Consider the following 12603-nt stretch of genomic DNA (forward strand, 5'->3'; position numbering starts at 1 on the left):
AGGCACCTGCCTTCCGCACTGTCAGTACTGAGGATTTTAACACTTGTGAAGGTCTTTGCTTGGAGACAGTTGGGCTTCTTGCCTCTTCGCTTGAAAGGGTGAAGCCGCGCTCCCAATTGGTTTGGACCTGGCCGGGGAGCGTGAGGGAGAGGGTTTGACATTGCCCATCTCCAGAGGCGGCTGCAGGGATTTCTGCATGAAAAGCATTTTCAGCCGCAGGTCCCTGTCATGATGAACCCTGGCTTTGAGGCTCGTGCAATGGACACACTTGGCAGGGACGTGTGTCTCACTGAGGCACTTCACACAACGTGAGTGTCCATCGGACCTTGTCATAGAGTCCTGACAGGAAGCACATTTCTTGAATCCTGAAGCCCTTGGCATTATTGTACTAGGAATGCCGGGGAAGAGCTTGAGGAAAAAAAAAAAATTTTTTAACTAAGTAACTATTCTAAGGGAAGGGAAACAATTGGGGTATTACTAACTAACTATTTCTATATTCTTTGTGTAACCCTTCTGCCAGGCCGAGTTGATAGCAGCAAGGGCCAGGGTCAGTACATAGGGGTCCCCTCCCAACAGCATAACACAAAACCAGCTAGAGCTCCCACCCAGTGACCTGGGAAAATCTTACACACACCCCTGGACGCCTCAAAGAGGCAATACTTCCCCTCTCGCAAGCACAGAGTCTCGGTGTAGCAGAAAATGTTTAATAACATGAGGTAAACGACATAGCATTAAATTGGGAAAACACAACAACTAGAGTTCATAGATCAAACCATGAGCGAAGACCCACCCCAGGAAATTGGGCCATGTCCTTTCCCGTTGGTTCTTGAAACCAGCAACCCAAAAATCACCCAAAGTCCCAAAAGTCCAACACCCCCAGGGTCTCTTGGGTCCAGCAACCCAAGAATCGCCAAAGTCCTAAATGTCCAACAACCCCCAAAGTCTCTGTCCCTGGTCAGTGCAGCCCCAGAGTTCAAAGGGGGGTGTGCAGGGTGTTAAGGGGCACCTTATGTGATCCGAGGCTGACCGGCTGCCTCTCCGTGGGGTTCCGCCGCAGCCTTCACCACGAGCCGCTCCACTCCACCAGCCGTCCCATGAGCCTCTCCTGCCGTCCCACGAACTGCTCTGCTCTACCAGCTGCTCTGCTCCACTCACCGACCTGTGAGCCGCTCCAGCCGTCCCCACAAACGGCTCTGCTCCGCTCCGCTCACCGTTCCTTGGGTCGCTCCAACCATCCCTGCAAGGCTCCACTCTGCTAGCTGCTCCTCCAGCCATCCCCGCAAACTGCTCCACCAGCTGCTTAGCAATATAGCTTCAGGCTCCCCCACTAGTTAACACAGCACTCAGTGATCTCAGCTCTTAGTAACTTTAGATCTTTTGTGATTTCAGCTAGTAGTAGGGGAGCCCCACTGCTGGTACACTCGTAGCCCAAAGTGAATTCAGCTCAGCAGCCTGTAACTAGACTCCTAATAGAATCAAAGTTACCTCTGACATTCAACAGTAGAGTAGAGAGGAAGCGGTGCAATTGGTATTTCAGGCTCACAAAAGAGGCCCACACCACCAGGTACAAATACCCACCACCCAACCTCTCTCAATTCACTAGGTTTTGTAACTCATGCCCCTTGTCAAGCAAGTGCTACTTAGTTAATGGTGAGTCCTTCTGTCATACAACAGTTCCACTGGCCTTGATTCACAGAATCAGGGTAACAAAACTTTATTCTTCCTGCCCCAATAACAGAGAAACCGGGGATGCCACACCAGCCAAAGTAACCACTTTCAGTTGCTGTTGTCTCATGCCAGGCGGGTGGGTGTGCCTATGCAAACAAGATCAGCCCCTGGAGTTATTTTCCACACTCGCCATAATTCACCACCAGATGTCAGGGTAGAGCTCATCCTGACTCTGCTTGCATTTGTAATTGTTTCCTTCAGAGACCAAGGAAGAGGATCAGCACTGCCCCAAGTCCCGTCTTCAGCTGAGGACGGTTGAGAAGGAACCAAGGGGGGTGCGGAACACACGCGCTCAGGCAGACTCTAATGAGGCCGCGAGACAGCAGCTGAGCGCGTGCATCCCGGCCAGGCACTGCTACAGAAGATCTCTGATCAACGGCGCCGGGACGCACCGTCACCTGGAGTGGAGCACCCACAGGGACAGCACTCGAAGAAGAACCTCTATTTATTAATGATTACCAAAACAGAATGCACATGCTAAGCAGGGACGGATTAATTTTTTGTGGGCCCAGCGCCAAATATATTTGTGGGCCCCCATTGGGGAAATAGGGCATGTGATAGGGGGGCGGTCCGCAGAGCAAGGGGCCAGTGGGGGGCCACTCAGCCCAGCACAAGGGCACTGTTTACAAACCCACAACTGCTAGATGCACACTGGCCCGCCCAGCCCTGTGCTGCCAGCATGCCCCTTCCACACTGCCCCCCTGCCCAGCACCCCACCCTTATGCCCAGCACCCCCTCGCCCAGAGACCTCCCCCACAGATCCCTTTGTCCAATGCCCCAGACCCTCTATGCCCAGCACCCCCTGCCCAGAGACCCCTCCCGTTGACCTCCCACCACAACTGCACAGCACCCTGCACACCATACCCCCTGCCCAGCTTCCGCACCCACAGATCCCCTACTGTCCAGCACCCCCTTCACAGTCCCAACATCACAACTGTACAGTGCCCCATATTTCTGAGGGAATTCTGCATCAAATTCTGTGCATAATATTTTAAAATTCTGCAATTTTTTTTTTACAATAAATAAATGTGGAAGCTCCACCATGGCAGTGGGGAGCACAGGCCACTGGCTGCATGGAAATGGGAGAATACCCTGCAGCCTCCCTGGGACAGGGACTTGGCAGTGAGGCTGCACCTGACCCTGGCACAGCATAAGGGTCATGCTTGCCACAGAAATACCCTGGGGCCCTGCCCCTTTTGCGCCAGGCACACCAGATGTGGGCAGGGAGGCTCAGCCTGGCAGCAGGATCCAAGTGCAGAGGGACTTAGTGTGGGAGGGATCCAGATGGGGGTAAGAGGGTTCTGTGTGGGGCAGCCTGGGTGCGAGCAGCTCAGTGGGGGATCTGGATGCACAGGGAGGTTCCAGATGCAGGGGCAATGGGAGTCTGAAGGGGGGACCAAGTGAAAGTGGTTGGAGCTCAGCGGGGGGTGGAGAGGGGTCTAGGTGCAGGGGAGGTGGGGTTCATTTGGGTGGGGGTCCAGGTGTAGGTGTTTGGGGCTCAGTGCGGAGGGTGTCTGGGGGGGTTCACCGGGGAAGTACAGATGCAGGGGAGGTGGGGCTTGTCAGGGTGAGGGTTCGAGGGCCTGCTTAACAGGGGAGCCCCAGCTGCTGCCAAGGGGATCTGCATGCTGTGCCCCCGCTTCCCCATCCCCTTCTCTTTCCCATCCCGTGCCCCTTCCCCACCGTTCCATCTCCTCCCCATCCCACCCCCTTCATCCCCACTGCCCTTCCCTTTCTCTTCCCCATCCCATGCCCCTTCCCCACTGCTTCATCTCCTCCCCATCCCACCCTCTTCCTTCCCCCTTCCTCTTTCCCCCTGCCCCCGCTTCCCCCATCCCTTTCTCTTCCCCACCCCATGCCCCTTCCCCACTGCTCCATCTCCTCCCCATCCCACCCTCTTCCTTCCCCCTTCCTCTTTCCCCCTGCCCCCGCTTCCCCCATCCCTTTCTCTTCCCCACCCCATGCCCTTTCCCCACTGCTCCATCTCCTCCCCATCCCACCCTCTTCCTTCCCCCTTCCTCTTTCCCCCTGCCCCCGCTTCCCCCATCCCTTTCTCTTCCCCATCCCATGCCCCTTCCCCAATGCTCCATCTCCTCCCCAGGCTTGGGGGGCAGGAGGGAAACTGCCCCCCAGTACTCACCGGCGGAGCGGAGCGGGCTGGGGCCAGATCTCTCCACTTCCTGCCACCCAGTGATTGCAGGGCACGCCCGACCCCTGCTGTAGTCCCCCAGGACGTTGCTCAAGGGAAGGGGCGGAGTGGGGGCGGGGCTGGGGCGGAGCAGATTGAATTTTTCTTGATGGCAGTCAGGATCAGGTCATCTGGGACACTCTAGCTTCTGCTCTGCAGAGTGTGGTTGGCATGGTGTTGAGGTCTGGCAGCTCTGATCTAGGGGCTGTGTGCTGGAGTTGGTTTCCAAGAACTTCCTTTTGGACCCCAGTTTATATAGCGAAACTTGAATCCTCCTTAGCTATATCTTAACCAATCATTTTAGTAAAATATTACTAAACAATTTTCTAATCAATCCTAACATATTGTAAAACAATTCTTTATCCAATCATTCCCCACCACCTTGATTTATACCTAGCAATATTAGTTATGCAACAGTCTGAAACTATCAAAGAAATAGACAGAGACCATACAGATAAACAATAGTGGAATGGGGACCATAAACGCAAAACAATAGAAGTATAGATTTTTACTATCACAACTATTGATAAGTGATTTCTTGTCAGACAAGATGCTATCAAACAAAGTTTTCTTTAACCATCTTAAGATCCATTTCTTTATCTGGTGGCAGTGCGTACTGTTAGGCCAGGATCGCCTTCTTAATAGCCGGATATTACATTGTTTTAATGTAATTTAGATGGAAGGTGGGGATGTGACTTTCTCCTTCTTGGCTAATGGCTGCTGCTGTCCTAATATGGCTGCAGACAAAAGCCTTATCCTGGCCCCTGCTCAGGGCCGTCCCTAGACATCTTGGTGCTCTACACAGTCCCCCCCACCCCCGTGGGGGGGCTGTGTAGGGCCCCAGGCCTCTGCGGGGAGGGGGGGCTGGCCCCAGGCCTCCACAGGTCTGGCCCCAGGCCTCTGCAGGGCGAGGGGGGCAGGATCAGGCTTGGGAGGTGGGGGGGAACGGCCCTCCAGCACTCACCAGCAGCGTGGAGAGGGCTTGGGCCGGGTCGCTCCACTTACCGCCACCAGTAAGTTCAGGCCCGACCCTGCTGCAGTCCTCAGCGGAGTGGGAGCAGGGCTGGGGCGGAACAGGGGTGAGAAGAAGTGGGGTGGGTTGGAGCAGGAGTAGGGGCTTTAGGGAAGGGGTGGAGTGGGGGGAGGGGCTGGGGCAGAGCAGGGGTAGGAAGAGGCAAGGTGGAGCAGGGGCAGGGGCCGTGGGGAAGAGGCAGAGCAGGGGCTGGAGCAGTTCCCCAAAGTTACTGGTGTCCTACACAGCTGCGTACTTTGCGTATGGGTAAGGATGGCCCTGCCCCTGCCCGCATCCAGCCCTTCCCTCAAACAGTGGTTGCTACTCTGCGCTGGGCTCATCTGTTAGTCCCGACTGGGCTGGGGATGGATGAGGAATGCATTTCCCCTGGATGGAGTGGCCCAGGCCAAGCCAGACCTACCCCCAGAAACCTCCCCCAGCTCTGCGCGCGCACACACACACCCTGTTTCCTGCCCTCATTGCTTCTCAGCCATGAGAAGAGGGGTCACTATACAGGGAGGTGCTCCCCCATCCACCCAACCCCATGCATCTGGACCCCCCCCATACCCAGACCCTACACTGAGCCCCTCTCCCCCTGCATCCAGACCTCCACCGAGCCCTCCCCCTACACCCAGACCATCCCCCTGCATCCAGACCCCCATCCGAACCCCACCTCCTGCACCCAGACCACCCCCTGCTGCACTCCCCCGGACTTGAACCCCCACCCTGACGAGCCCCACACCCTATGCACCTGGAACAGCCCACAAGCTCCCCGCACCTGGACCCCCACCCCGTTGAGCCCCAACCACCTTCACCTGGACCCTTCCTGCAGAGTCCCATTGCCCCTGCACCCAGAACCCCCCAAACAGCCCCTGTGCTTCCAGATCCTCCCCACACCCGAACCTCCCCCCCCCCAGTGAGCCACCCACATTCAGATTGCCCCACACAAAACCCTCTCACCCCACATCTGGATCCCCCCACACTAAACCCCTTCACAGCTGAGCTTGCCTGCCCACACCTGGTGTGGGCTGCTAACCCTCGTTAGTTGCTTCGCCTGCTACCCCTGGGGGAATTCTGAGCCAAAAAAAATAAAATTTCTGCCCACAATATTTTAAAGTTCTGCAAATTTATTTGTCAATAAATAAATGTGGAGGCTCCAGCAGGGCAATGGGGAGCACAGGTCACTGCTGCATGGATGTGAGAGATCATCCTGCAGCCCCCCCAAACTCTCAGAAAAAGACACTGTGGTGAGGCTCCACCTGACCCTGACACAGTGCAAGAGCCAGACCTGCCCCAGAGGTCTGTGTCCTGGGGACGGGGGAGGGGCTGCAGGGTGATATCACACCTCTGTGCAGAACAGTGGCCTGTGCTCCCCAATGCCATGTGGGAGCCTCCACATTTATTATTGACAAATAAAATTTGCAGATTTTGCAGAAATTTAAAATATTGTGTGCAGAATTTTTATTTTTTTGGTGCAAAATTCCCCCAGGAGTAAATCTGGACCCAGAAATCCTCCCAGAAATGTAAAGAGCTACCTTACAACTTTTAACAGTGCACCACACACTCCTAGAATAAATACAGCCAGCAGACTTCTCTACTCCAGACCCTGGCTTTCCTCAGCCTTAATATGGAAGTGAAAGCTGCAGAGAGTACAGGTCCTATGATAGGTTCTCAGGAGCTCAGAGGGGAGCCATGGGGTCCAGGGCGGAAGCAGCCTGCCACCTCCTACTCCTCAAAGCCTCATCCTATGAGGATGGTACCCCAGTTCATCAGGGTTTGTAATTCTCTGCAGCCCTCGTAATGTTCCCCAGAGAGCTCCCCGCTGCATCAATCCTTACTCCTGCAGTTACTGGAGATTTACTGCACTAAGTACAAAGAGAATCGAGCCCCTTGTCTCTACCTCCCAGCCCACACAAGTGCTCTGATTGTCTCGCCCCCACCCTCAGCTCTATCTTGATCTAAGCAGCCAGAAGTGTTGCCTGCTGACCCCTGGAGTCTCTAGCAGCAGCCCATCAATTAGAGCATGGCAGATCTACTCTGAGAATTGGCTACTTAAACTAGCATACAGCCAGAACCAGTTCCTGGAGAGCTCAGAATCCTGTCTGTGTCCCTTTGGGAGCTTTTACTGCCGTCAGCCCTTCAGGACCTGCACAGCTCTGGGAGAGGGAGCCAGGGGCTTGCCAGGCTCACCTGTCAGCAACAGACATTAACGAGCTGTAACTGCAAGGCCAGATTGTACCTTGGGGTACCCGAGTGCAGCCCTGGGGAGTGGTGGGTCCCCAGCCCATGCAGGCTGCAGGGAGGGGGCATTTCTGCAGTGTTTGATAGTGAGACAGGCCTGAGGGCAGGCGGGAAGAGAAGAGTTCAGGTGGGTGACCGCCGGGTGACTCACGCATAGTGCACCACATAGAGCCAGCCTGGGTTCTAGTCCCAAATCTGCTATTGACTTGCTGGGTGACCTGGGGCCAGTCCCTCCCCGTCATGGTTGTTCCCCTGAAATGAAGAGATGAGCACTTACTCCACACTAGCGCCATGTGTCTCTGTCCCCCTCTAGTGGCTGGATCACAGAGTCTGCTACAGCTTTGAGCTCCCGGAGCAGGCTCTTAGCTCAGGCCGGAGAACCCCATGCTCGGAGATCCCTGACTCTGAAATCTCAGATCCAACCTCTGCTGCCAATTATGCACCCAGGGCACAGCATTAAAATCCTAACCCCTGAGTGAAGAGCCCTGGGACTGACAGGTGCAGAGCTCCGCATGCCTGCCAGGTGGTGTCCTTATAGGGGCTCCCGCCAAAGGGAGTGAGCTGCCAGCCTCTGCTCAAGAGCAAAGCTGTAAAGCCACTAAGTACCCCGCCCACCTTCAAGCCCCTTAAGGTCTGTCTCTGCTGGTTACCCTGATGGCAGCTAGCATACTGAGACTGGGGCTTAGCATAGCTTGTTCTGCCCATCTCCCTCCTGTGTTAGCTCTTCTTAGGCTGCAGCTGTAAACTCTTTGGGATTAGGGTTGCCAGGCATTCAGTTTTTGACTGGAACGCCCAGTCAAAAAGGGACCCTGGCTCCGGTCAGCATCACTGACCAGGGCGTTGAAAGTCTGGTTGGCTACCCACAGCGAGTGCAGGCAGGGAGCCTGCCCGGCTCCGTATGGCTCCCAGGAAGTGGCCAGCATCTCCCTCTGGCTCCTAGGCATAGGGTCAGGCACAGGGGCTCCATGTGCTGCCCCCACCCCCAGCGCCAGCTCCCATTGGCCAGGAATAGCAGCCAATGGGAACTGCAGGGGCAGCACATGTAGCTGCCTGGCTGTGTCTCCACCTAGGAGCCAGAGGGAGATGCCAGCCACTTCCTGGGAGCCATCTGAGGTCAGTGCTTCCTGGAGCCCACACCCCGAACCCCTTCCGTGCCCCAACATCCTGCCCCAGTCTGAGACCCCTCCCGCACACTGAATTCCTTGGCCCCAGTCCAGAGCCTCCTCCTGAACCCCAAACTCCTCATCCCTGGCCCCATCCCAGAGCCCACCTCCCCAGCCAGAGCCCTCACCCCCTCCCATGCCCCAACCCTCTGCCTCATTCCGGAGCCCCCTCCTGCACCCAAACTCCCTCCCAGAGCCCCTCCTTCACTCTGAACCTCTCATTTCTGGCCCCACCCTGGAGCCCACACCCCCAGCCAGAGCCCTCACCCCCCTCCCGCACCCCTGCCCCAGCCCAGTGAAAATGAGTGAATGCGAGCAAGGGTGGGGCAGAGCAAGCAAGGGAGGAAGAGGGGAATGGAGTGAGCAGGGGCAGGGCCTTGGAGAAGGTGTGAGGCAGGAGCGGGGACTCAGGGCAGGGGGCAAGAGTGTTTGGTTTCCTGCAAATAGAAAGTTGGCAATAATATGGAGGGTTATTACAGATGTGCAGCACCTAGCCACAAATAGTAACAAGCAGGAGGGTAGAGTTGCCCATTGCAGAGTAGGGCAGGGATGTTGCTCTCTTCCCCCCATCACCTTACTCACCTACAGCTTGATGAATGGGGCTGGAGCCCGGAAAGGCTTCTGGGCTCTGGCTTTTGTTCTTCTCTGTGGCTGCCCAACCCCTGGCTCCCAAGGGGCTCTGCCAGGCAGACGAGAACAGAGGGGTCATTAAAGAGATGAACGCAGATCTCTCCCAGGTGTCTTTACAAAATACTTTCTCCCTTTGTTTAGAAACCATTGAAAAAGGGAGTGACCCTAAAAACACCACAACTCCCTGTAGCTGAGGGAACCGGCGAGAGGGAGTGGTGTGTCCTGATGCAGGGAATTATGGGAACTCCCCAAAGGTTTTATAAAGCGCTCTCTGGGCAAGGCCTGTTGACTTGATGGAGCAGTGCTGGCTGCAGTGGTGTATGGTCTTCTAAAAGCAGCTGCCTGACCAGGCCCTTGCTATGGGTGGTTACTAAATGGGCTAGTTTAATAGTCAGCCTTCTGATATGTTTCTAGATCCAAGAGAGGGGCTCCTTTGCTATCTCCTAAACCCCATTAGAAGCACCTGAGTAGCACAAAGGGCAGGGTTAGTCTCTGGTGTCTGACTACCATGGTTGGAATGGCATGTGAGCAGCAGCCCAGCCCCAAGTGACCAAAGATCCTGAGCCAGGCCCCGCAAATGATCATTGGCTTAAAAATCATCAGGTGTTTTTATATATGACTTGGGTCTGGATGCCTCGAGGGTGCACTCAAGTTCCCTGGTTCAAGCTTATCTTAGCACCCAGGAGGGCTAGGCTCCTCTCTAAAGCCCATTCCTGGCCAATGGGAGCTGGCGCTCGGGGTGGGGGCAGCACACGGAGCCCCTGTGCCTGCCCCTATGCCTAGGAGCCAGAGGGAGATGCTGGCCACTTCCTGTAATCCCGTGACTCCAGGGGCTGTGGCTTTATGTAAAACACTTGGGCTAAAGGGGGCTCATCCCCCCCCCAATCTAGCTCTGCCTTGTCACTTTCTGAGCTACCCCATGTGCATGCCCAGCTCAGCAGGTGAAATGCCCCGTCCAGTGGTGCCAGGTCCAGGAAAGAGGCAGGGCAAGGCATTGCAGGAGGGCCCCACCTGTGTGGGAATGTGCATGGCACAAGCCACTGTGGTGGGCTCTGAATCTGTGAGTGGCAAGAGCCAATGGGCCAGAGCAGAGCCCAGCCCTGTGGGACAGGAGCCACTGCTGTAGGGTGGGTCTCCAAACACCCCCTCCCAGGGTCTCTGCCTCTCTCCACTGGGCCAGGAAAGAGACCTCCCACACACACCGGAGAGCAGGGCCTGACACCCCATGCCCAGAAAGCAGGACCTGCCCACCCCCTCCACCCCACAGAGCTGGGAACCTGGTTGCTCCCCCTTCCCCCATAGAGAGCTGCCCTCTGTGAGCAGAGCCCTCCTTCCCATGTGGGTAACAGGGCAGTTCCTCAGCTTCCAGGGGCCAGGCTGCATCTCACGCCCCACATGTAGCTGAGAGTACCAGGGTGGACACCTTCACTAGCCAGTTTAGTGTCTCCTGCTTCTTCTCTACCACAGCCCAAGGGCTCGGTCAGGTTTGGAATCAGGTGCCCAGCCTGTGCCATAACATCCCCACAGCTAGCTTTACATTTTACTCAGCCCCCTCCCCAGCCCCCAGAATGTTTCCGCCCACCGCCTATGGCAAAACCTCCACTGGCATGAAACTCATGGGCAAATTGTGAGAGTTGGTGACCCTGCAAGCCAGACAGTCCCCAGCTCTTGGGCAGAGCCTCGGAGCTGGCCACAGAGAGAACATTTGAGCAGGAGTCTCCGTAAGCAGGGAGCCCCATGCTGGCATCTTCACTCTTACCCTGGGTGCGATACTACACAACGCATCCAATCCTGAGCCTGTTGATGTCAGTGACAAAACTACCACCAGTGCGGTATCTGCAGACCCCTCACCCCTTTGAGGTGTTAAAGTGAGGTCTGAGGGCAGGGCAAAAAGGAAACAGTAGAAACCAACCAGAAGCCCATTTGGTGTTTAAGGCACTTGCAGCATGACAGGGCACTAGGTTAGGAGTTTGAAGCTGATGGGCCCAAATCCTGACTGTTGTTGATGTCCTGTGCGACCTTCAGCAAGTCGCTGCCCCTCCCTGTGCCTCAGTTTCCCAATCTGTAACACAGGGTGATAAACTCACCTACTTTACAGGGACATTCTGAGGATGAATTAGCTCCTGTTTGCATGGCACTCTAACATCTAAAGTGCTAAATATTCCCATTTTAATCATCTCAGGTGGGGGAACAACTCAGGGGAGGTACTTTGGTTATTAATTATATGGTTTTATTCTTGTTGGTGTCCCTTTTGGTGTGTTTCTCATCTCTCTGCTGGGATTTTACCAGCTGAATTCTAAAATCTTCAGCACCCCAGTTTGTGGGGCCATCGTACCACTCTACTGAAGTGCTAAAAAAGGGGGCTGAAACTTCCCAGGCAGTCTAAGGGCTTTAGAGACAGAACATCCAGTTACTGAAACATGCCCAAATCCCTCAGGCTGCCTTGCAGATCTCAGCACCAAGTTACTGTTCTTAAGTGGATTCCTGATCTCACACTCCCTTTCTGCTCCTCAACGCTGGTTCCCCATTAATGCAACAACCCATCTCCCACCCTCCCAGGGCCTCCCAAAAGGGGTTGGCTCCAGCAAGATGCTCCACCCTAGAGCCCCTCCCCACCAGCCCAGCGTTCAGTCAATTCCCACAGTGCTTTGGGAAGGAGCCAGTCTCCTAAGGGTGATGAGAGGTGGGAGGTTTAGGCAAGAGACCAATGGCTTATAGCAGCCACAGCCAGTAGACCCAGCAGTGGCACCTACAGGCATTGTGCAGGGGAGCGTCTGCTCTTGTCTAAATCCAGGTTGCCAAACTCATTTCACGGATGCCTGGTTTGGACCCAGAGTCCAGGGCCATTGCATTGACCTCATCCCCATATTCTTTGCCAGCACCTACTGCCCCCATTCCCTACCCCATCTGTGATCTCTGATTGCAGGGTCATTGTAATATCTCCAGGACTGGCCCATCGCTTCCACTGCATAGGTGCTGCTTAGATGGCCGGGCTCACCTGTCCTTTTAACCAAGCATCTCCTGAAATACTGCTGCCATCCTGGTGGGTGTACTAGCCACATACTGACAGGTTTCACAGTAGCAGCCATCTTAGTCAGTATCCACAAAAAGAACAGGAGTACTTGTGGCACCTTTGAGACTAACAAATTGCTCAAATAAATTTCAGAGTAGCAGCCGTGTTAGTCTGTATCCGCAAAAAGAAGAACAGGAGTACTTGTGGCACCTTAGAGACTAACAAATTTATTAGAGCATAAGCTTTCGTGGACTACAGCCCACTTCTTCGGATGCATATGCACCAAGGGCAGGCTCTGCTGGTGGTGTGATGCATATGCATCCGAAGAAGTGGGCTGTAGTCCATGAAAGCTTATGCTCTAATAAATTTGTTAGTCTCTAAGGTGCCACAAGTACTCCTGTTCTTCAAATAAATTTGTTCATCCTAGGGCTGGTCTTCACTACCCGCCTGGATCAGCGGTAGAAAATCGATCTCTCGGGGATCAATTTATCGCGTCTCATCGGGACACGATAATCGATCCCCAAATCGACACAAGTACTCCACCAGCCCAGGTAGAAGTAAGCACCGTCGAGAGGGGTGCCGTGGCGGTCAATTTGCCGCCATCCTCACAGTGGGGTAAGTCGGATCA

Source organism: Malaclemys terrapin, chromosome 9 (genome assembly GCF_027887155.1).
Source record: "Malaclemys terrapin pileata isolate rMalTer1 chromosome 9, rMalTer1.hap1, whole genome shotgun sequence".
In the NCBI taxonomy this organism is placed as follows: Eukaryota; Metazoa; Chordata; order Testudines; family Emydidae; genus Malaclemys; species Malaclemys terrapin.